This window comes from Canis aureus, chromosome 2 (assembly GCF_053574225.1).
Source record: "Canis aureus isolate CA01 chromosome 2, VMU_Caureus_v.1.0, whole genome shotgun sequence".
NCBI lineage: Eukaryota > Metazoa > Chordata > Mammalia > Carnivora > Canidae > Canis > Canis aureus.
The window spans coordinates 92629609-92646999 of NC_135612.1; the positions used below are offsets into that span (position 1 = coordinate 92629609).

At 60.5% G+C, this 17391-nt stretch overlaps 1 protein-coding gene across 5 annotated transcripts in view; it reads right to left on the bottom strand.

Annotated features, from left to right (window-relative positions):
• Positions 1 to 17348, bottom strand: part of PCGF3 (polycomb group ring finger 3) — a 49170-nt gene extending 31822 nt beyond the window's left edge. For 2 of the 5 annotated variants that reach the window (XR_013370599.1, XM_077881948.1), the window contains exons 1-3: positions 17173 to 17341; positions 3626 to 3666; positions 3226 to 3377 (exon numbers count right to left, since the gene is read on the bottom strand). The gene's annotated coding sequence lies outside the window, so the exon portion shown is untranslated. Of the gene's footprint in view, positions 1 to 3225; positions 3378 to 3625; positions 3667 to 16748; positions 16811 to 17172 lie in introns of those variants that run through there. The other 3 variants (XM_077881961.1, XM_077881951.1, XM_077881970.1) reach the window with 3 other exon arrangements.
• Positions 17349 to 17391: the final 43 nt, after the last annotated feature.

Genomic DNA, 17391 nt, shown 5'->3' on the forward strand with positions numbered 1-17391 from the left:
CTCCCCTATAGGGCCAGGACTGTCCTGCCAAACCCCCGCCGGGCAGCACCCTGCAAAGTGCCCCTGAGTCCCCTCAGCCAGCTGCATGCCCGCCCCCTCGGCTCCTCGACCCCCTCCTGCTCAGGACTGAGCTGAGGTCAGTGGGTAGGGGGCGCGTCAGGGACGTTGGTGCAGCTGCAAGAGGAGAGGCTGGGGGAGCAGGCGGGCCGCGATGGGTCTGGGACGTAGCTGAGGGGTCACTGCGGGAACTCGGGCTCCTCTGTAAAGCTACGGGACAAAGGACCCCAAGGGATGCCAGTGAGAGCGACCCCGGCCGACCTGAACATGAAGCCAGGTCCCTGGATAAGGCCTCAGTATGGACACACGGAAACAAGGGCACGCAGCCCAGGGACACGTCCATACTCGCGGGTCATGCCACATGTCATTCCAAGAAGGGTCAGGACAGTTGACGTTCAGTCCTACAAGCCCCGGGGGAGGGAGGGACCGCCGGCCAGACGCACTCAAACAGGGCAGAAGCCATTCCGTTCCTAGAAACTTATCTTAATAACGGGACACGTTCGGAACATGATTGCTGCAACTTCTTAAGGTGGCAAACCACGGAAAACTGCCACACGGACTGGCTGAGAGCAGCCTCGCTTACCGCAGGGGCTCTAGGCCCCCTCCCGTCCCGCACCCTGTGCAGGGACAGCCAACCAGCCCCCCAGGACCTCAGGAGCCTCCTGGCCCAGCACAGCCCGGCCCCAGGACCGGGGGCACACGTGTGCCCCGCCCACCAGCCGCCTACTCGTCTGCCACTGACCCACGGGACCGCACCGCTGCACACACACGGCGTCCCCAAGTGCAAGCATGTGCGCACCAGTGTGCTGAAGCCTGGTCCCCGTCTCGGTCTCCTCCCCCCGCTGTACCCGTCTCTCCCCCTGGACCACGGGCTCCGAGAGGGCAGGTGTATCACTGCAGCTCCTGAGCTGTGCCGGGAGTTACAGCAGCTCCTGGGGATGCTCACGGCTACCCCGGAACCCATGCATCACCTCACACGGCCCTTTCGAGGGGCAGTGGCAGGGTCGGGGTCGGGGGCGAGGGACGGTAGGCTGGCTTGAAGCCGGGCCACGGAGCCGAGGGTGCGGCGCCCCGGACACGACAGAGGACGAGGAACGGTTCTCCCCTGGAGCCCAAGGAGCCCTGTGGGCGCCTAGACTTGAGCCCAGGGGCGCGTGTTGGGGACCTGTGACTCTCCGAAGTGTCAGGGACGCACCTGGGCTGCAGCCGCCACTAGGTCTGCTCCTTTGTTACAGCAGCAGCAGGAAAGCAACACAGGACGCCGCTCTGGTAAGTACCGAGAGAACGGGTTCAGAGCATCACGATCGGGGTTCCGCACGAAGAGCAGAAGTAGATACGACAGAGACTGAGGCACCACCGAGGGCGGCTGGCCTCACCCGGCAGCCACGGTGTGCACGACTCCCAGGCCGCCGAAGGACGCCCGTGCCCAGTGCCGTTCAAGAAAAAGGGAAAAGACAGCAAAGCACCTGGAGGACCTGAGACCCGCCTCCATCCGTGTGAGGTCGGGGGTGGGGGTCGGGGGTCGGGGGTCGGGGTCCAGGGCAGGGGCCGGCTCTGCCTGCCACGGCGCTGAGCAGCACGGGGGCCTGGCCGGGCTCTGGGGCCGGCTGAGGAGGTGAGGGCCTGGGGGGAGTGGCAAACTGGAGGTGACCTGTCACCTGCCCAGACGCTCATCAGGTCCGACAGCTAGCCAAGCAGACATGCGATCGGCCGGCGGCCAGACGGACCGCGTCCCGACCCAGCGCCGCTCTAGGCTGTTCACCCACCCCCACCACGCCGCCTGGGGCGCCGTCAGCCCTGCTGTCTTCCCTCCACAGGAAGCAGCCGCACATGGGGCCGTGGGACCCGGGCCGGGCCGGCGAGGGGTGCTGACCCTCGGGGGAACCCAGCACCACCTCCTGGCATCATCCTCGGCAAACAGTGGCAATCAGGGGCCTGCCGACACGGAAATCCCACGAGAGGCCCCACACTGGCTCCAAGCGAGCACTGTTCTCTCGTCCTCAACCTTCTACTGAGCCGCTGTGGACGTACCCGCCGCGAAGGAGACGACACACACACGGCAATGAGCTCAGCAACCACAAATCTTCCCCGCCGCCGACCAGCCGAGCTGCCCGGCGGGAGCCCCACAGGGCTGGCTTCAGTCGCACCTGGACCGAAAGCACGACGATGCGGAGAAGGAATTGGTGAAGCCAAACAAAGCCCAGGGTCACACTGCCACGCAGGGTCTGTGGCCCCGTTGAGGGGCCGGGATCGGCGGGGGCTCTGCTGGCGAGCCAAGTGGCTGAACAGATACAGACGTGCGTGCGCATGTGAGCGTAGACTCTGTCCGCCGGGAGGGCTGGGAGCAAGCGCACCCGCTGCCCACGTCCCCGGCTCAAAGGCTCTACCGGCCACACTGGGGACAACGGGAGCTTCGGGAACAGGACGGATCAGATCATCATCAACAGCAGGACACAGGAGTTCACACGTCCACCCTGAGCCAGTCCTTCCCTCAGCTGCTGACTGTGCCCGCAGTCAGCACCCTCCGTGGGCAGCTCGGGTGTCACCACGCAGGCTTCGCTGAGGAGGATTCCACACGTCTCCCCCAACCCACTCCCCAGGCAGCAGGAGCAGGGCCTGCCGGTGGGAACGCTGCGTGGACGTCGCTGGACACTGCCTCCGGTCAGGCCACTGAGAGCTCGGCACCCTCACCAAGGAGCACACACGGTCCCACCGACGGGAAACCCGAGGAGGTGACCCCCAGGGAGGTCACGGGGACCAGGAAGATGGAGGGCGGTCGCTGGAGGCAGCGTCTGGCAGAGGGGACGGCCCTGCCAGCCTGAGGGGAAGCATCTGCCTGCGGAGCCCCCACCTGCGGACACGAGCGCAGCCTGGAGAGGCCCCAGCCGGACCGCTGGCCCTGCCCACGCAGGGCCCCACGGCCAGCCACCGCCACCGTCCCCGACACCGGGCGCCCCCTCTGCAGCCCTGGGCACGAGCCGGAGAAGCAGAGCCGTGCACCCTCCACACCCCACACCTGCCAGCAAACCCCGAGACGCTGGGCTGGTGGGTCCCGGACCCTGTCGCGGGATGGAGGCAGGCCGTGGGCGTCCGCGGTCAGCGTGGCCGTGAGCACGCGGCCGTGTCCACAGCGGGCTCCCCCAAGCGGCCGGGGGCGCGGCGCCTCACCTCTCTAGATGTCTGTGGCCCTCTCCTCCGGCCTTCGCATTGGGCGCTCAGGCTGCTGCTCCGATGCTGCGCGTCCTTGCCGGCGGCCTCACTCTGCCCCGTGGGTCTTCACCTGTGCGCCTCCCTTCTGTCCCTCGCTCTCTGTCCATTTTCTGGCACAGAAACAGCCCGTTACTTTGTGTCCGCCACGCAGGCCCGATGCACACAGTCCCGTCTAGAGCCTCTGGAGCGTCCCCCACAGCACACGACACAAGGGTCCAGCACAAGTATCGGGAGAAAACCCGGACGCGTCTAAGTAGCCGTGGGACGTTTACGGGAGCCACGTTCTCCGAGGCTGCGTCCCACGGAGTACTCCCCAAGGAGGCCGCCAGCCGTCCCCACGCTCCGAAGCTGCGCTTACCTGTCCATGGCAGCCGGGAGCCCTCTGCTACATTTTGAAGCCTGTGGAGACACAACACCAGGCGTCACCCACACGCTGTCCACACGGAGCCCCTGGCCCCCGCACACCAGCAGCTCAAAGCGCCAAGAACCAAGGACACTGAGGAACCAGCGCGGAGCACAGACGTGGGTGGATCCCAGGCCCAGGCTGGCGTCACCAAGGCCCAGGGCTGGCAGGCGGGGGGCAGCCCAAGGGGACAGGATGGAGGCCTGTGCAGGCTCCGGAGGCGGAGCCCCAGGAGGGGGCTGGGGCCTCTGGGGGAACAGCACACGCAGGAGCTGGATTCCGTGACACCGGCTCTGCACCCTCCTCACAGCCCACCCGGCGAGCACGCAGGCTCCAAGCCGGGCTCTGGGCCAGCAGGGGCCAGACGGGCACAGGCACCAAGCGGGGCTGAGGTCAGGGACCCAGGAGCCCCCAGGACCCGGTGGTCAGGCTGGAGGACACGGGGCCGCGTGCGGGCTCATTCTGAGACCCCCAGAGCGTCCACGGACCCTCCCACCCGCCTGTCCAGGGGAGCCAGCAGCACGTTCGCCAGGGACGGGCCTGGGGACGCACGCGGCCCACGCGGCGTGACCCTGGTGCTGGGACAGCAGTGGTTACATGCAACCCCGGGACGGCGGACCTCGGAAGTACTATAGCGGCTGCGTGTGGCATCCGATCTACGGTGTCGCACGCTTCAAGCTTTCCACAACTGCATTTCTCATTCGCTCATCTTCGAAGCTCACTCAAGTTCTACAGAAAAAGGAGGAGAGGGAGGGCGGGACGGAGGAAGGGAGCGCGCAGAGGCCAGGGGACGGGCCCGGCTTGGCTGCCGCGGGGGCGTGTCCGTGAGCAGCCGCGGCGTCTGTCCAGTTATGTGGGTCGTACGGCGGCAGCCTATCCGCAGGGACAGGCCCTCGGCACGAGGTCTCCGCCCAGTGAGCAGAGCCACACGCCAGCGGAGGCCGAAGGGCGGGAGTGAGGGCACCGGCCGGGCACCCGCTCGTCCGTCACACGCCGTCCGGAGGCGCAGGGCCGGCCCGGAAGGCCACGCGCAAGCGGTCACGGCCACACTACTATTACGGGTTGTGGACAGCTTTCTGCTGACAAAGTGGAAACTTAAATGAAATTGATAAATTCCCAGAAAGAGAACCACAAGCCGCGCGGCAGGTGGACTGAGCGCGAGGAGCGCAGTGCGGGCGCAGCGGCGCGGGGAAAGTGCTGTCCCTTCACCCCCCGGCCAAGGCCACCAGGTGCTCACGCAGCCGAGACCAAGCCCCGCACGGTCCCCCCGGAGGACACGTGCCTTCCAGCTCACTCTGTGACCGCACGTGCGGGGGTCAGACTGGGCTCACGGGCGGCACCCGCTCTGCCTGGCCCGGAGCATCTGAGGAGACGTCGCGCTGGACACTGCGGGGCCATCCCCACGATACAGGGACGGTAATTCCACACAAGACCAAATGAGAAAAGTGCTAAGATCTTCCCAAAGATGCCAGAAATCGTTTGATGAAATTCATTATCCATTCATATCAAGATTTTTAAAAAAATCTTAGCAAATTTAGAAGCTAATAAAAGTTCTCTGCTTAAAAGAAACACAGGGACCCCGAGGGCTGGAGTCGGTTAAGCATCCGCTTGTGGCTTTGGCTCAGGTCACGATCTCAGGGTCACGAGGTCAAGCCCCGCGTGGGGCTCTGCGCGGGGTATGCGGTCGGCCTGCGAGGGTCTCAGCCTCGGCCTCTGCCCTAAAGATAAGCATGTAAATAACGTAAGGGATACACCACACAAATATCCATTTAACAGTTTATGCCGGAACGTTCAAAGCAGCTTTTTAAAAAAAGATTTTATTTACTTATTCATGAGACCCAGAGAGGGGCAGAGACCCAGGCAGAGGGAGAAGTAGGCTCCACACAGGAAGCCCGACGCAGGACTCGATCCCAGGACCCCGGGGTCACGCCCTGAGCCGAAGGCAGATGCTCACCCCTGAGCCCCCCGGGCGGCCCTCAAAGCAGCTTTATTCACACAGCCCCACGTGCCCATCGACGGGCCGTAGGAACCAAACGTGTTCCGTCTACACAGCAGGCTCTTCTCAGCAAGACCAGCAAAGGACAGAGCTCTGTGCTGCAGGCAGGCCTGTGCGTCCACGTCTCCCAGACACACAATTGTAGAAAAGGCAGATTTGGGCACCCGGGGCCCCTACCGGCGGGGTTCTGGGTCAGGACTGGGGTGTGGCCTGGAAAACTCCAGGGAGCTTTACTGTGTGTAAACTGCACCTCCATTAATGGTGCATTTTACAATTTTAAAAAATTGCAACAAACATCATTCCTAGTGATGAAATCGGAAAAACAAAACAAAACAAACTCCTAGTTTACACAAAGGGTGTCCCCCGTCCTCACCCCCACGTAATCAAGTGCAGGGGCAAGGCCCGCCCGACTCAGCAAGGAAGATGACCACACAGCGTCAGAAAGCACTGGCCACGGGGACTACTGGCATCAGCCTCGCTCACACCGCAAACCCCCGACACCCCGACTCCCTGCGGGAGAGAACGCCCCCACTCCTGACCACAGTCCAGACCGGGCTGCCGAGGCTGCTGTGCCAACGACCTGCGGGAGACCCTGCGCCCGCCGCCTGCATCCTGCCCGTCCCTGCCACGGGATGCACGCGTGTCCACTACGTGGGCCCATAAAGCATCTGCTAAACAGTGGCCAAACCCGACTCCAGACAACAGGGAAAGTCCAAACAGGCCCATTTCCAGACGTCCAGCTTCGTCAGGAAGCCAGGAAATGCAAGTGAGATCCCATGAGGGTCTGCTGTCCCCCAGCACCTCCAGACGGCCAACAAGATCTGGGACGGAGGCAGTCCCAGCACAGCCCATCCCCAAGCTCACCGGTCACCGCCTGGACGAGGCCCCAACTGAGACCCCTCCACATCCGGCCCGGACTCCCCCAGGGCTCCTGGACACTGGCTCCAGCATGCATTGTGAATGGGGCTGGGGCCATTGGGGGGCCCGGGGCGGCTGCCTCTCCGCCGTTACCTGCCCAGCAGCAGGCATCCCGTGTGAAGAGGCCCAGCCTCCCTGCCCGTCCGTGGACCACCCCCCTCCCCGGGCAGTCCTCATGGGCCCCTGGGCTGCACGCGGGGCCGCCGGGGCTCGCATCCCTTGGCCCCCCGTCCCGGTGTGGGGGTGCCCCCTCTGTGACCGTCTGAGGCTAAGACAGTGGGTCTGGTTTGTGGAGTGGAAGCAGTATGCACATTTATCAAACATGATTTGGAAAGTAAAGAATCACCCTAAGAAAAATGCCCTATAACCCGAGTGCCCCCCAACTAAGGTGACCTCCTGCAGCGGCGTCTCCCCCGCAGTACAGCCCTGACCACTGCCAGCACGTGCACACACACCCTCGTCGTCCTAGAAAGGCCTCCTCCGACCGCGCGCGATGCGCTATGCGGGCCCCTTGGGACTAATGACCAGGGTGGGCGTCCTCCCACGCCAGCACGCCCATCACAGCTGCCGCGGCCTGAGCCCCAGGGGCGCGCCGTGCACCCTAACCAGAGACGGGGCGCCACGGGGCACCAGCAGCGGGCCCCCACCGGGAGCGCCCCCCAGGGCCGCGCTTCCTTCTGTCAACCACGTCTTACAAGAATCAAGCTTTCCACTTACTTTTTAATTAGTTTCACGAAGTGGTAACTTTCTAGGAAAACGTTCATCAAAATCTACTGGCACAAAGCCGCCGACATATCCCACAACCTTCACTCAATGGCCTTCCTGAAAAACACGCGACGAGACATACGCTTCACCTATTTTAAAGAGACAAGTCGGTCAGGCGTGGACATTGGCCGACGCCTGCGCCGCGGTGCCGCATCTGTGGGACCGCGGGGCCCGGCTCCCGTCGCTCGTCCTGCTCCGATGCCCCCTCGCGGCGTGAACCGCTCCCTGGGCCCTGAGCAGCACCCGCAGCCGCGTGCTGGCCCGCTCACGGGGAGACGGCTGTCGGGGACTGTCGTGCGGGGTCATGCCATCCTCCTGGTCAGGCTACCGCCTGCCCCCCAGGGCACTGCGACCCCACAGCAGGGCTGATGCTGCGTCCTTGCTGTGACCCCTGCCCCGTGCCCACCGCAGCTCGTCACGGACCCGGCGGCCACGCGGGACGCACCGTGTGTACAGCTGCGTGAAGCCGCGTCCACACGTGCTGCTCCGCGTGATGCCCCCCCCCCCCGCCCCGGAGAACGTGTCTGCACGCAGCAGGTGCGTAAGGAAGCGCCCGGCTCCATGCTGTGTCCGCAGACGGCTGACCTCCGGCCCCTCGCTAACCCCCAGCACCCGGTGAACCCATCCCCGTCTGGTCCCGCTCGCCCCCGGCCCCAGCACAGGTCGTGAGCCCCGGCACAGGGTGGGACCCAACAGGTTGCTGCGGGCGAGCGCGGCTGGCGAGGCCCAGGCCAGGTGCTCGGGGAGGAGAGGGGAGGGGAGGCCCTGCCAGGGCCCACACAGCCCCGGCTCCAAGGACTGTTGCAATCTCAAGATGGACAGAAGCGTGTCACGAACGTTCCTTGCTGGGACGCTGACACCAGGTCAAGATCAGGAGAAAGAGGGAAACTCGAAACGTGGTTCTAGGTGGCCACACGCTGCCGTGAAAGTGTCTTTAAAAAATAAAGAAATAACATGAAAGTGCTTTGAGTTTAGACTCTCAAAAGGGTTCATGACTCAAAGGACAGTGAAGTCCCCACTTGGGGACGCCACAGGCCACCGCCCACAGCTGTTGTGCACCGCTGGGTGTTTGAGTAACTGGCAACTCCTTGAGGGGCGCCCTGATGGCCACATCCACTGTGAGCCGTCTCCTCGTTTTTACTTAAATTAAGGGTGACACGTGTCCGGGAGCCAGGGGGACCCCAGACACAACCCCCAGGGCGGGATGAGGCACACGGGCTGAGCAGCACCGAGGCCCACCCATGTTGGACGCGTCCCCCAGAGGCAGACTGAGCGGCTCCCAGGCACCCGGCCCACTCACCCCCAGCCCCACAGTCACACCTGCCCCTCCAGCTCAACGCTCCCTGACCCCACATTCCAACAACCACGACCTGGGCTCCACCCGGAAGGCCAGGCATTTCCACACAGGTGCAGGCCTGCTGAGGCTCCATCTGGGCCTCCCGCCCACGCAGGCTCGTCCCTTCTGCGGCTTCGCACGCCCTCACACCCATGTACGAGGGGAAGGGGCAACTACGACCCCTCACACCCACTCCGAGTGTGCTGCTCAGGCTCTCCAGGCCACACTCACCCAGCACAGCTCCCAGGAACCCCTGTGAAAACGCAGGTCTGAGCAGGTGGCCCTAGAGGACGCACCTCTCCCCAGGCTTAGGGAAAGCCAAGGCATTCCAGTGGCCAAAGAGTCTCCAAGCCATCTCTCTCACTCCACTGTGGCCATGGTGGGCCCCTGCTGGCTCTAGAACATTCTAGATACACTCCCACCTCGTGGCCCTTGCCCCTCTCTGCCATGTATATCCCTCCAGCAAGCCTTTTCTCAAACATCATCTCCCCAGCAACACCCTGAGACCATCTTCCTTAGAATTACATGCCGCGTACGCACACACCCATCACCCTAAGTGTGGAGTTTACCTGCTTGTTACTACCCACCTCTGTACTACGATCGCAGCCACGTGACTGGCAGTACTAAAAATTCAATAGAAGGGTTAAATGATAAAGTTGAGAAAATCTTCTCAAAAAGTAGAGAAAGACAAGAAATTAAAAAGATCCAACATCCAAACAACAGGTGTTTTAGGAAAAAACAGAAAACTGAGAGAAGGAGCTTTCAAATACACTTTACTACTTTATTTCTCAAGCTGGGCAATGAGTACACAGGTGTCCGTTGTATTTTTCTCTCTGCTCGTTTGTAGGCGGTATTTCATGATCTGGAAAAATCCAAAGCATTTCCCCAGCTGGGAGACGTAGCAGACCGCCAAGGCCCAAGTGCCTGGCACGGTGAGTGACAATGACCCGCGCCTAACCAGGTCCTGGAATCTCAAGACATCAAGGGTACAAGAGAGCGTCCTCGGGTTGTGAGAGGAGAGAAGTTCACGACGGACCAGGAAGAGAGCACCAGACTTTTCATCAGCGACAGTGAATCCTGCCAGTAAAAGAATCAATTCTTTCAAAGTTCTGAGGAAAGAGACTTTACTGTGGAATTTTACATCCAGCCAAACTACAAGTACGGACGGAGGCCGTGGCGTTTGCAGACGTCTCAGGAAAGGTGCTCAAATGCTGCTCCGAGGCACGCCTGTGGGACAACAGGGGCGCTCCCACTGTGGCCGGAGATGAGACACGACCAACCACTCAGCAGTGACGAGCACCGTGAAGAAAGCAGACGAAGGCAGCGAAGCAAATGCGTGGAGGAGCTGCTTTAGACAGAGACAGAGGAGAAGCGGTGCGGAGGGACGTCTGGCCTTGGGCCTGGAGGGAGGGGCCCGAGCAGCAGGCGCCCCACTGACGGGCCATGGGACCCCCGGAGAGCATTAGGACCACTTTGTGGCCGGCTGGCCTGGAGGACGAGGCATCTGCACAGGACAGGGGACGAGGACAGAGGGCCAAGGAGGGCACGGGCTCAGAAACCATCCTTGAGAACTTGGAACAGGAGACGGTAACGTCAGACAATGTCAGGAGAAAGGGAAGGTGACATTAGAACTCAAGCACGTAACACATCATCACGTAATCACACCCACTTTAACTGTCAGCTTCAACCCGGAGATGAAAAACTCGCTGTGAGAAGGGGCCGTCGGACCCCAGGATTGTTCCCGCAGCGGCTGGCGTGAGGCTGCCCAGCCGCAGGCACGCACCTCACTTCACGAAAAACGCCGGCTCAGGGCAGAACCAAGGGCCCAGAGGGCGAAGCAGAGAGCCAGTAGGGTCACCCTGACCTTGAAGCCCAGGCAAGGATCCCTCCGGGCTTCAGATCTGCGCTGGGCCCATGATTGTTCTGTCCACTCTCCCCCCTCCTTTTTTTTTAAGGATTTTATTTATTTATTCATGAGACAGAGAGAGAGAGAGAGGCAGAGACACAGGCAGAGGGAGAAGCAGGCTCCATGCAGGGAGCCCGATGCAGGACTCGATCCCGGGACCCCGGGGCTGACAGCAGCGCTAAGCGGCTGAGCCACCCAGGGATCCCCCCACTTCCCCTTTCTGTGCCAGCTCGTCTATACCTGTCCTGCCGTGCACGGGTGCTGGGAAGGTGACCCCTCTCACTGGGCTCCCACGGGCCCGGAGCGGCACCCAGTGGACGCATCCAAGTGGACAATCCAGGGCACATGACTCCAAGGCTCTGTGGTTCAGGCAAGGTTTGGGGCTTGGAGCCGGTGCTACGGTGGGATGAGACCCTGGGGAATCCCAGAAACGGGGCAGGTGTACTTGGTGTTCGGGAGGATGTGAATTGTGGGGCACCAGGACGGTGGCAGGCCGGATCCTGAGACGGCCACAAGATAACGGCATACACGTATATCCCACCTTATTAGCCTAGGCACCGCTGCAAAGGCACTTCTGCGGGTGGAGTAAAGGTCCCACGTCAGTTGACCTGATGCCAGGGCGAGCATCTGCTGGCCATCCAGCACACTCTCAGCGCGGTCTGTGCCTGCCGGCCAGAGGGTGAGTCACACTGGCAGAAAACGGCTTGCTGTCCGCTACCCCCAGGTCCTGGGACGGGGCGCCGCGGGGCCTCTGGGAGCGGAGGGCGGCCCCGGCCTGGACCCCACAGCCGCAGGGGCTGGGCTCGCGAGCTCAGATGAGCCTGCGCCTAGCACGCGGACTTCAGCCTCGGAGTCCCCGAGCCCAAGCACCAGCCACACTGTGCGGGACTTCCAGCCCGTGGAACCCTGGCTAGTAGGTCGCTGTCCTTGGAAACCACCAATTTGGTGGCAATTTGTGATGCATTAGAGAATTCATGTAGATAAAAGAAATGGAGTCAACGGCAGAAGGGCCAGCTCCCCAAACAGACAAAACAGCCACCAGCCTGGAAGCATCCTCATTCGGTGACTATTCTCCCAATTCTAGACCCAAGCGGCAGAAGCTAGAGCCCCACCTCCAGTTCACGTATCAAAGGCCCAAACCCTCTGCAAGACGGAGCCTCCGGGGGGCGGCAGGGTTGGAGGCTAAGGGCGGGCGTGAGGTCAGCGTCCTCACGGGAGCCGGCACAGAGCTTCCACACCTCGAACCACATCACCGGGCCCCTTGATCTTGGACTTCGGCCCCTGGACAGTGAGAAAGAAACCACCCGCCCACGATACCGTGCTGGGTGGCTGAGCCTACTGGGACTCCCTCTCCTACTTCCGACGTCCTCCTTCCTCACCAGGCTGCCTCTGACGAAAGGCTGGGGAACACGGCGGCCGCAGCCGTTCCCACCTCGATGGCAAGAGAGGCCCTTACTTGACGTAAAGGAAATGTTATTTGTCAGCAAAAGTCCTATTTCCATGAACAATTTCAAACACCTTCCACCCACTAACCCTTTTATAAAGTCTGTGGAAAGCATCGGAGCTGATGAGCAGCGCTCACCCGTGTGCCTGTGAGCATGAGATGGCCCGGGGACACCTCCCCACCAGAAACGGAACAGGGAGGGCCCTGGCGGGAGTGGGCCTCTCCACCGCCAGCACTGCCCCGGGACTCCGGTGCAGGGGCTCCAGGTCTGGAGTCTTCCCCCTGGCAGGACACTGGGGACCGGGCACCAGAAGTACGGCCAGCAGGATGAACCCAAGAACCACCACTGGCCACGGGTCCCCAGGGGACGACATGTAGCTCTCACTGGCTCCTATGAAGTCATCTCCCAAATCTCGAGCCTGACTCAGCCTCTGCCTCATCCCTTTTAGTTTCTAGAGTACACAGGGACAACAGACAAAAGTGGACGCCATAAGCGAAGCGGCAGAAAAATCCAGGTGACACGCAGCCAAAAACTCAACCCTGTGGAGGGCAAGTGGGGGACCTAAGAGACGCTAAGGACCATGACCCCCAGTGCCACCAGGCAACCGAGCGCCTGGGTCAGGTTCAGGAAGGACACGACCCCCCACTGCCACCAGGCAACCCGCCTGGGTCAGGTTCAGGGAAAAATGCCATGGAAGACATTCCTGAGACAAATGGGGAGATTTGAAAATGGAGGAAACTATTAGCTAGTATGTGAATCACGTGCCCACGTTTCAGGTGTGATGATGACACTGCGGTTGTGCAGAGACCATCCTATTCCTGCGACCTGTGTGCTCTGAGTTACTTAGGGAACTTGGTAGGCTGCCGGTAGCTACTTTCAGATGATTCAGTGACAATAAATATGCATCTAGAAAAAAGAGGTGAATCAAATATGGCAAAGCATAAATAACTGCTGGATCGGGGTGGGAGTGTAAGATTGCTCATTGTAGAATTCTTTCAGTTTTTCTCCATTGTGTTTTTTCTGAAATAAAACCGTGGGGAATGGGGAGAGTAAAACGAGATCACTTGAAATAAAAAAAAGGGGGAAAGGCTAAACCCTCTCTGCTCCCCACTTCCCAGCCGTACCCCGTGCCTGTCTCCTCATCGGGCACGTGGGGGTGATCACGGAGCAGACCCATGGTGGGCGGCTTTAAGAACCAAACAAGTTAATACACCCGGTGCCTCCAGACAAGGCTACACGAGGCGTGATGAAGACCAGCTTTGGGTTCTTTACTGAGCGTCTAACACGGGCCAGGCCCTGCTGAGAATCACAACATCCTCCATAAAACCCACAGTTAGCGGGGCCTTCAAAGAAGAATGCAGGCAACTTTCTACTGTTGGTGTATTTCCTGCTAAACATCTGGAATGTGTTGTTAATGTAGCAAAGTTCAGCAAATATTGATTCGTTTGCAAAATAATCCAATTACCTTTCACTCTCCAAATTCACCTAAATATTTTTTTCAAAGAAGCAATCAACCCAACAGTTTTTAAGAACTGTATTTTCTAGCGAGTTTTCTTTCTTTCAGTGAGTTTTGCTTAATTCAATAGACAATCCTCAAAAATGTGTCTAGGCAAGACTCACACCTTAACTCTCTCGTCAACTGTGAAGTGTCTCATTCTTGTTGTCATTTGGCCTTAGGAGAATTCGGTTCTGTAGGGAGGAACGTGGCAGATCAGAAAAGATAGTTTTATTCTTTTTAGAGGTCTTACTCCCCAAAATTTAATGATAAACTATCAACTGGTAGAACAGTATAGTTCCATCTTTTGAAGCACAGTGAATCGGGCAGCATTTCTGCGCTATGAATGGCAAATATCAGAAGGGTAATAAGAAGCTGCCCCCAAACCTCAACATATTTCAACAGTAAAATTACATTTTCAATTTCAGATTTGATTCTGACCACTAAGCAAAGAGCTCCGAATGAAATAATAAATCCCAGCATTTAAAGAGTAACAGTATAAACCAAAACAAACCTTGCTTTATCATTCAAATCTAACAACTCAAGTAAGTAATTCCCATCACTGGCAAAGGGCCCTGCCTCACGCCAGCCGGGCGGAGCCTTGGCAGGTCCAGAGAGAATCGCGGCAGGAGGGGACGCTTCCTTCCCGAGGCCTCCCATATGCACCCTGCACGGGGCCCTGCACAGCCCAGCCCCAGTCCCAGCGAGAGACGTGGCCACGGCCCCGAGCACCGAGGCCCCAACAGACAGGCTCTGGAGCAGGGCTTCCTTACAAGGGTCGAATACCCAAAACATCTCAGGGTCTCACTCCTTAAAAACTTCTTACAAAGGTCAGTTTAGAATTTCTGGAGCAAAATCATGGGCAGGAATAAAATGATGCTGTGGAAACCGTGAAATCATTGAACTTGAAGCAGTCAAAGAATTCCACAGCACTTCGTCCATTTGATTTGCAAGGTGAGGGAGGGGGGTTGCTCCTGGTTTGCTACAGGTGCTTTAAATTATAAGTTAATTCCCAAGAATCTTCCTTGTTTATAATTGATCTTCCCTCCTGTGTAAGTTCCGGGGGTTCTAGTGATCATGGTGACTTCAGAGGAATTGTGTGGTAACCTACACAATTAAAGAGACAGCTGGGTTGCTGCAATCTTGTATCTAACACACCGCTCTATCTACAATTCTGCTAATTTATTACGGGGTATTTCTCAGGTACAGGCTCTCTATGAGCTGAAACCTGATAAATGACAGGCGTTAAGACGGCCACCGTGACCCTCACCCCCACTCCCAGTACACGCGCCCTTCATCTCAAGTGAGGGCTGGGCCCAGCGACCAGGTTCTATCAAAGAGAATATGGCCGAAGGGATGGGATGTCCCTGCCAAGACTAGGTCATGCAGACCGGCCTTCCTGCCTGCTCTCCTGTCCTATCACTGGCTCCCTCCGACTCGCCCTATGAAGAGCCCCAATGGCTGAGTGAGCAAGCCTAGAAGCAGATCCCCAGTTAAACCTTCATATGACACCACTACCCCGACCTGTGACACTCTGAGCTCATCAGCTAAGCTGTGCCTGGATTCCTGACCCACAAAAACTGTAAGATAATAATGGACGTTGTTTTACAGCACTAAGTTTTGGGGCAATTTATTGGACAGCAATATATGAACAATGCAACTATGCAGCATTATCATACCTTTAAAAATCCAAAGATAGAAAAAAAAAAAAGAGCTTCACCAAACCCGAATACCAAGTATGGCAAGTCTCTTCCAAAACTTCACAAAACAAAACAACAAAACAAAACTTCACAAAACAAATTAAGTTTTTAAAAAAGTGCAAAAGTACAAAGAAAAAAAATCAGAAGTGTTGAGTAAGAAGGTCCCAAGTGTGGTTACGCCTGACAAATAACAATTCCTGTGCTGGACTATTTGGGGACTCCCATTTGGTTAAGATGTGGTCCTATGAAACGTCAATCTGAAAATCGAAACGGGTTTTCTCCTAGGTCACCAAGTGGTGAAGTTGTGGCACAAAGGAAAAGACTGAGCTGAGCAGTTCGAGGGTCTCTCTTGGGAGTCCATACAGCTCGCACCTTTAGATCTGCACCTCATCCTGCAGCCCAGCCTCTGGATAAGTTTGCAAGCCTAACACAAGTGGGTCTTCCTACCAGTACTCCTGCCTTGCACTCACTCATTCACGCACTCACTTCTTCATTCAGTCGTGTGCTGCCCGCTGAGCTCACGCCAAGCAGCCCGGGCCGGGCGCTGAGCCGGGCAAGACCCTTGCTTGCTCTCCTGGGCTTTTCATCCTCTCAGACTCCTCCAGCACCACCTCACTGGACACACTCTGGAGCCATTCCCCAATCAAAGAGCAGCACATGCCGCACCCTGCTTTTTCATCAGCACTTTCAAATTAAAGGAAAACATGGGCAAGTTTTAGGTGAAAGTCTCATTCACGGGTTTCAGAGAAGCAAAGACCCCCATTGCCAGGCCCTTGAGTATTTTCCTTTCCTGGAGTGGAGAAGGTGCCCGATCCAGTCCCCTGAGAAGTGTGCCGGCCTGCGCCAACTTTCCTGCACTGTCCAGGGCCCCCAGAACACCGCCCCAGGCTTCCAGCAGTCCTGGCTGGACTGCACCCGTCCCGGAGCCCCTGGACACGGAAAACACGTCCAGGCTCAGGATGGAGGGTGTATCCACACAACCACACGGCCTCCCACGGAGCGAGGAGGGCTGGGGCGGTTGGAGGGGATGGAGGCACGTCCACTAGGCCGAGGCCCAAGACCGTAGGTAGCCCAGGAGTAGGGGGACAGCTTTCTGGGTCTGGGGCGTGAGCACCGAGCTGGCTTGAGGCCCGGAGCCCCACCTGAATCCCCGGAGGCAGGACGGGTCCCAACCCTGCCTCACTGTGCCCGGGCCCGGCCAGGCGGCCCCCCGAGGACAGGTCTGCAGGGCGGGGGCCTCCGAGGGTCTGCAGCTGGGCGCCGGCGACCGGGTCCCCGACGCCCCCAGCCCGCACAGCAGCGGGTCCAGCCGGGTCCGCACCTCCGGAGCCCGCCGAGGCGCCCAAGCCGCTGCGGGGCGGGCGGGGGCCCCCGCAGTCCTCGGGGCGCTCTCGGCCGAGCCCACGACTTGCTGGGGAGTTCCGACCCCGAGTTCGCGCTCAGCCGGGCCTGGCCTCCCTGGGGGCCGGGCTCCTCCACGGCCGCGGCCCGGCCTCCGGGGGCTCCCGGTGACCTACCTGCGCCCCGGCGCTCCGCGGAGCCGTCTGCCGGGGTGGCCCTCGGGCGGCGCGGCGCGGCCCGGCCCGGCCCCGCTCCCGGCCCCGCTCCCGGCCCCGCTCCCGGCCCCGCTCCCGCTCCCGCTCCCGGCCCCGGGGCCACCGCCGGCCCGAGCTGCGTCCCGCCCGACCGGGGCTCGGGGCCCCTCGTGACCCGGCGGGCTCGGACCCGCGGGGTGACCCGGCGCGGCCCTGCCCGGAGCCCGGCCGCCCCCCGCTGACCGGCGCGCCCCGGGGGTCCCGGCGCGGAGCCTGCGGGCGGGCGGGCGGGGCCGGGCCGGGGGCGGGCGGGGCGCGGAGCCTTCCGGGCGGGCGCAGGGGCCGAGGCCGCGGCCTGAGGAGCGGGCGGCGCGGGCCCGGCCGGGCGCGGCGCGGACTCACTGACCTGCCGGCTCGGCTGCGGCGAGCGGGGCGCACGCGGGGCAGCGCCGGGGGGGGGGCGCCGCTCCCTCCGGGTCCCCCCAAGAGCAGCAGAAAAAAACCCGTCCGGAGTTTAAAACAAAGAGGCGGAAATGCCCGAACGGAGCCGAGCGGCGAGTCGGGGGCGCCGCGCACGGAGCATGCGCGCTGCGCGGAGCGGCTCCCACCCGGCGGCCGGGAGGGG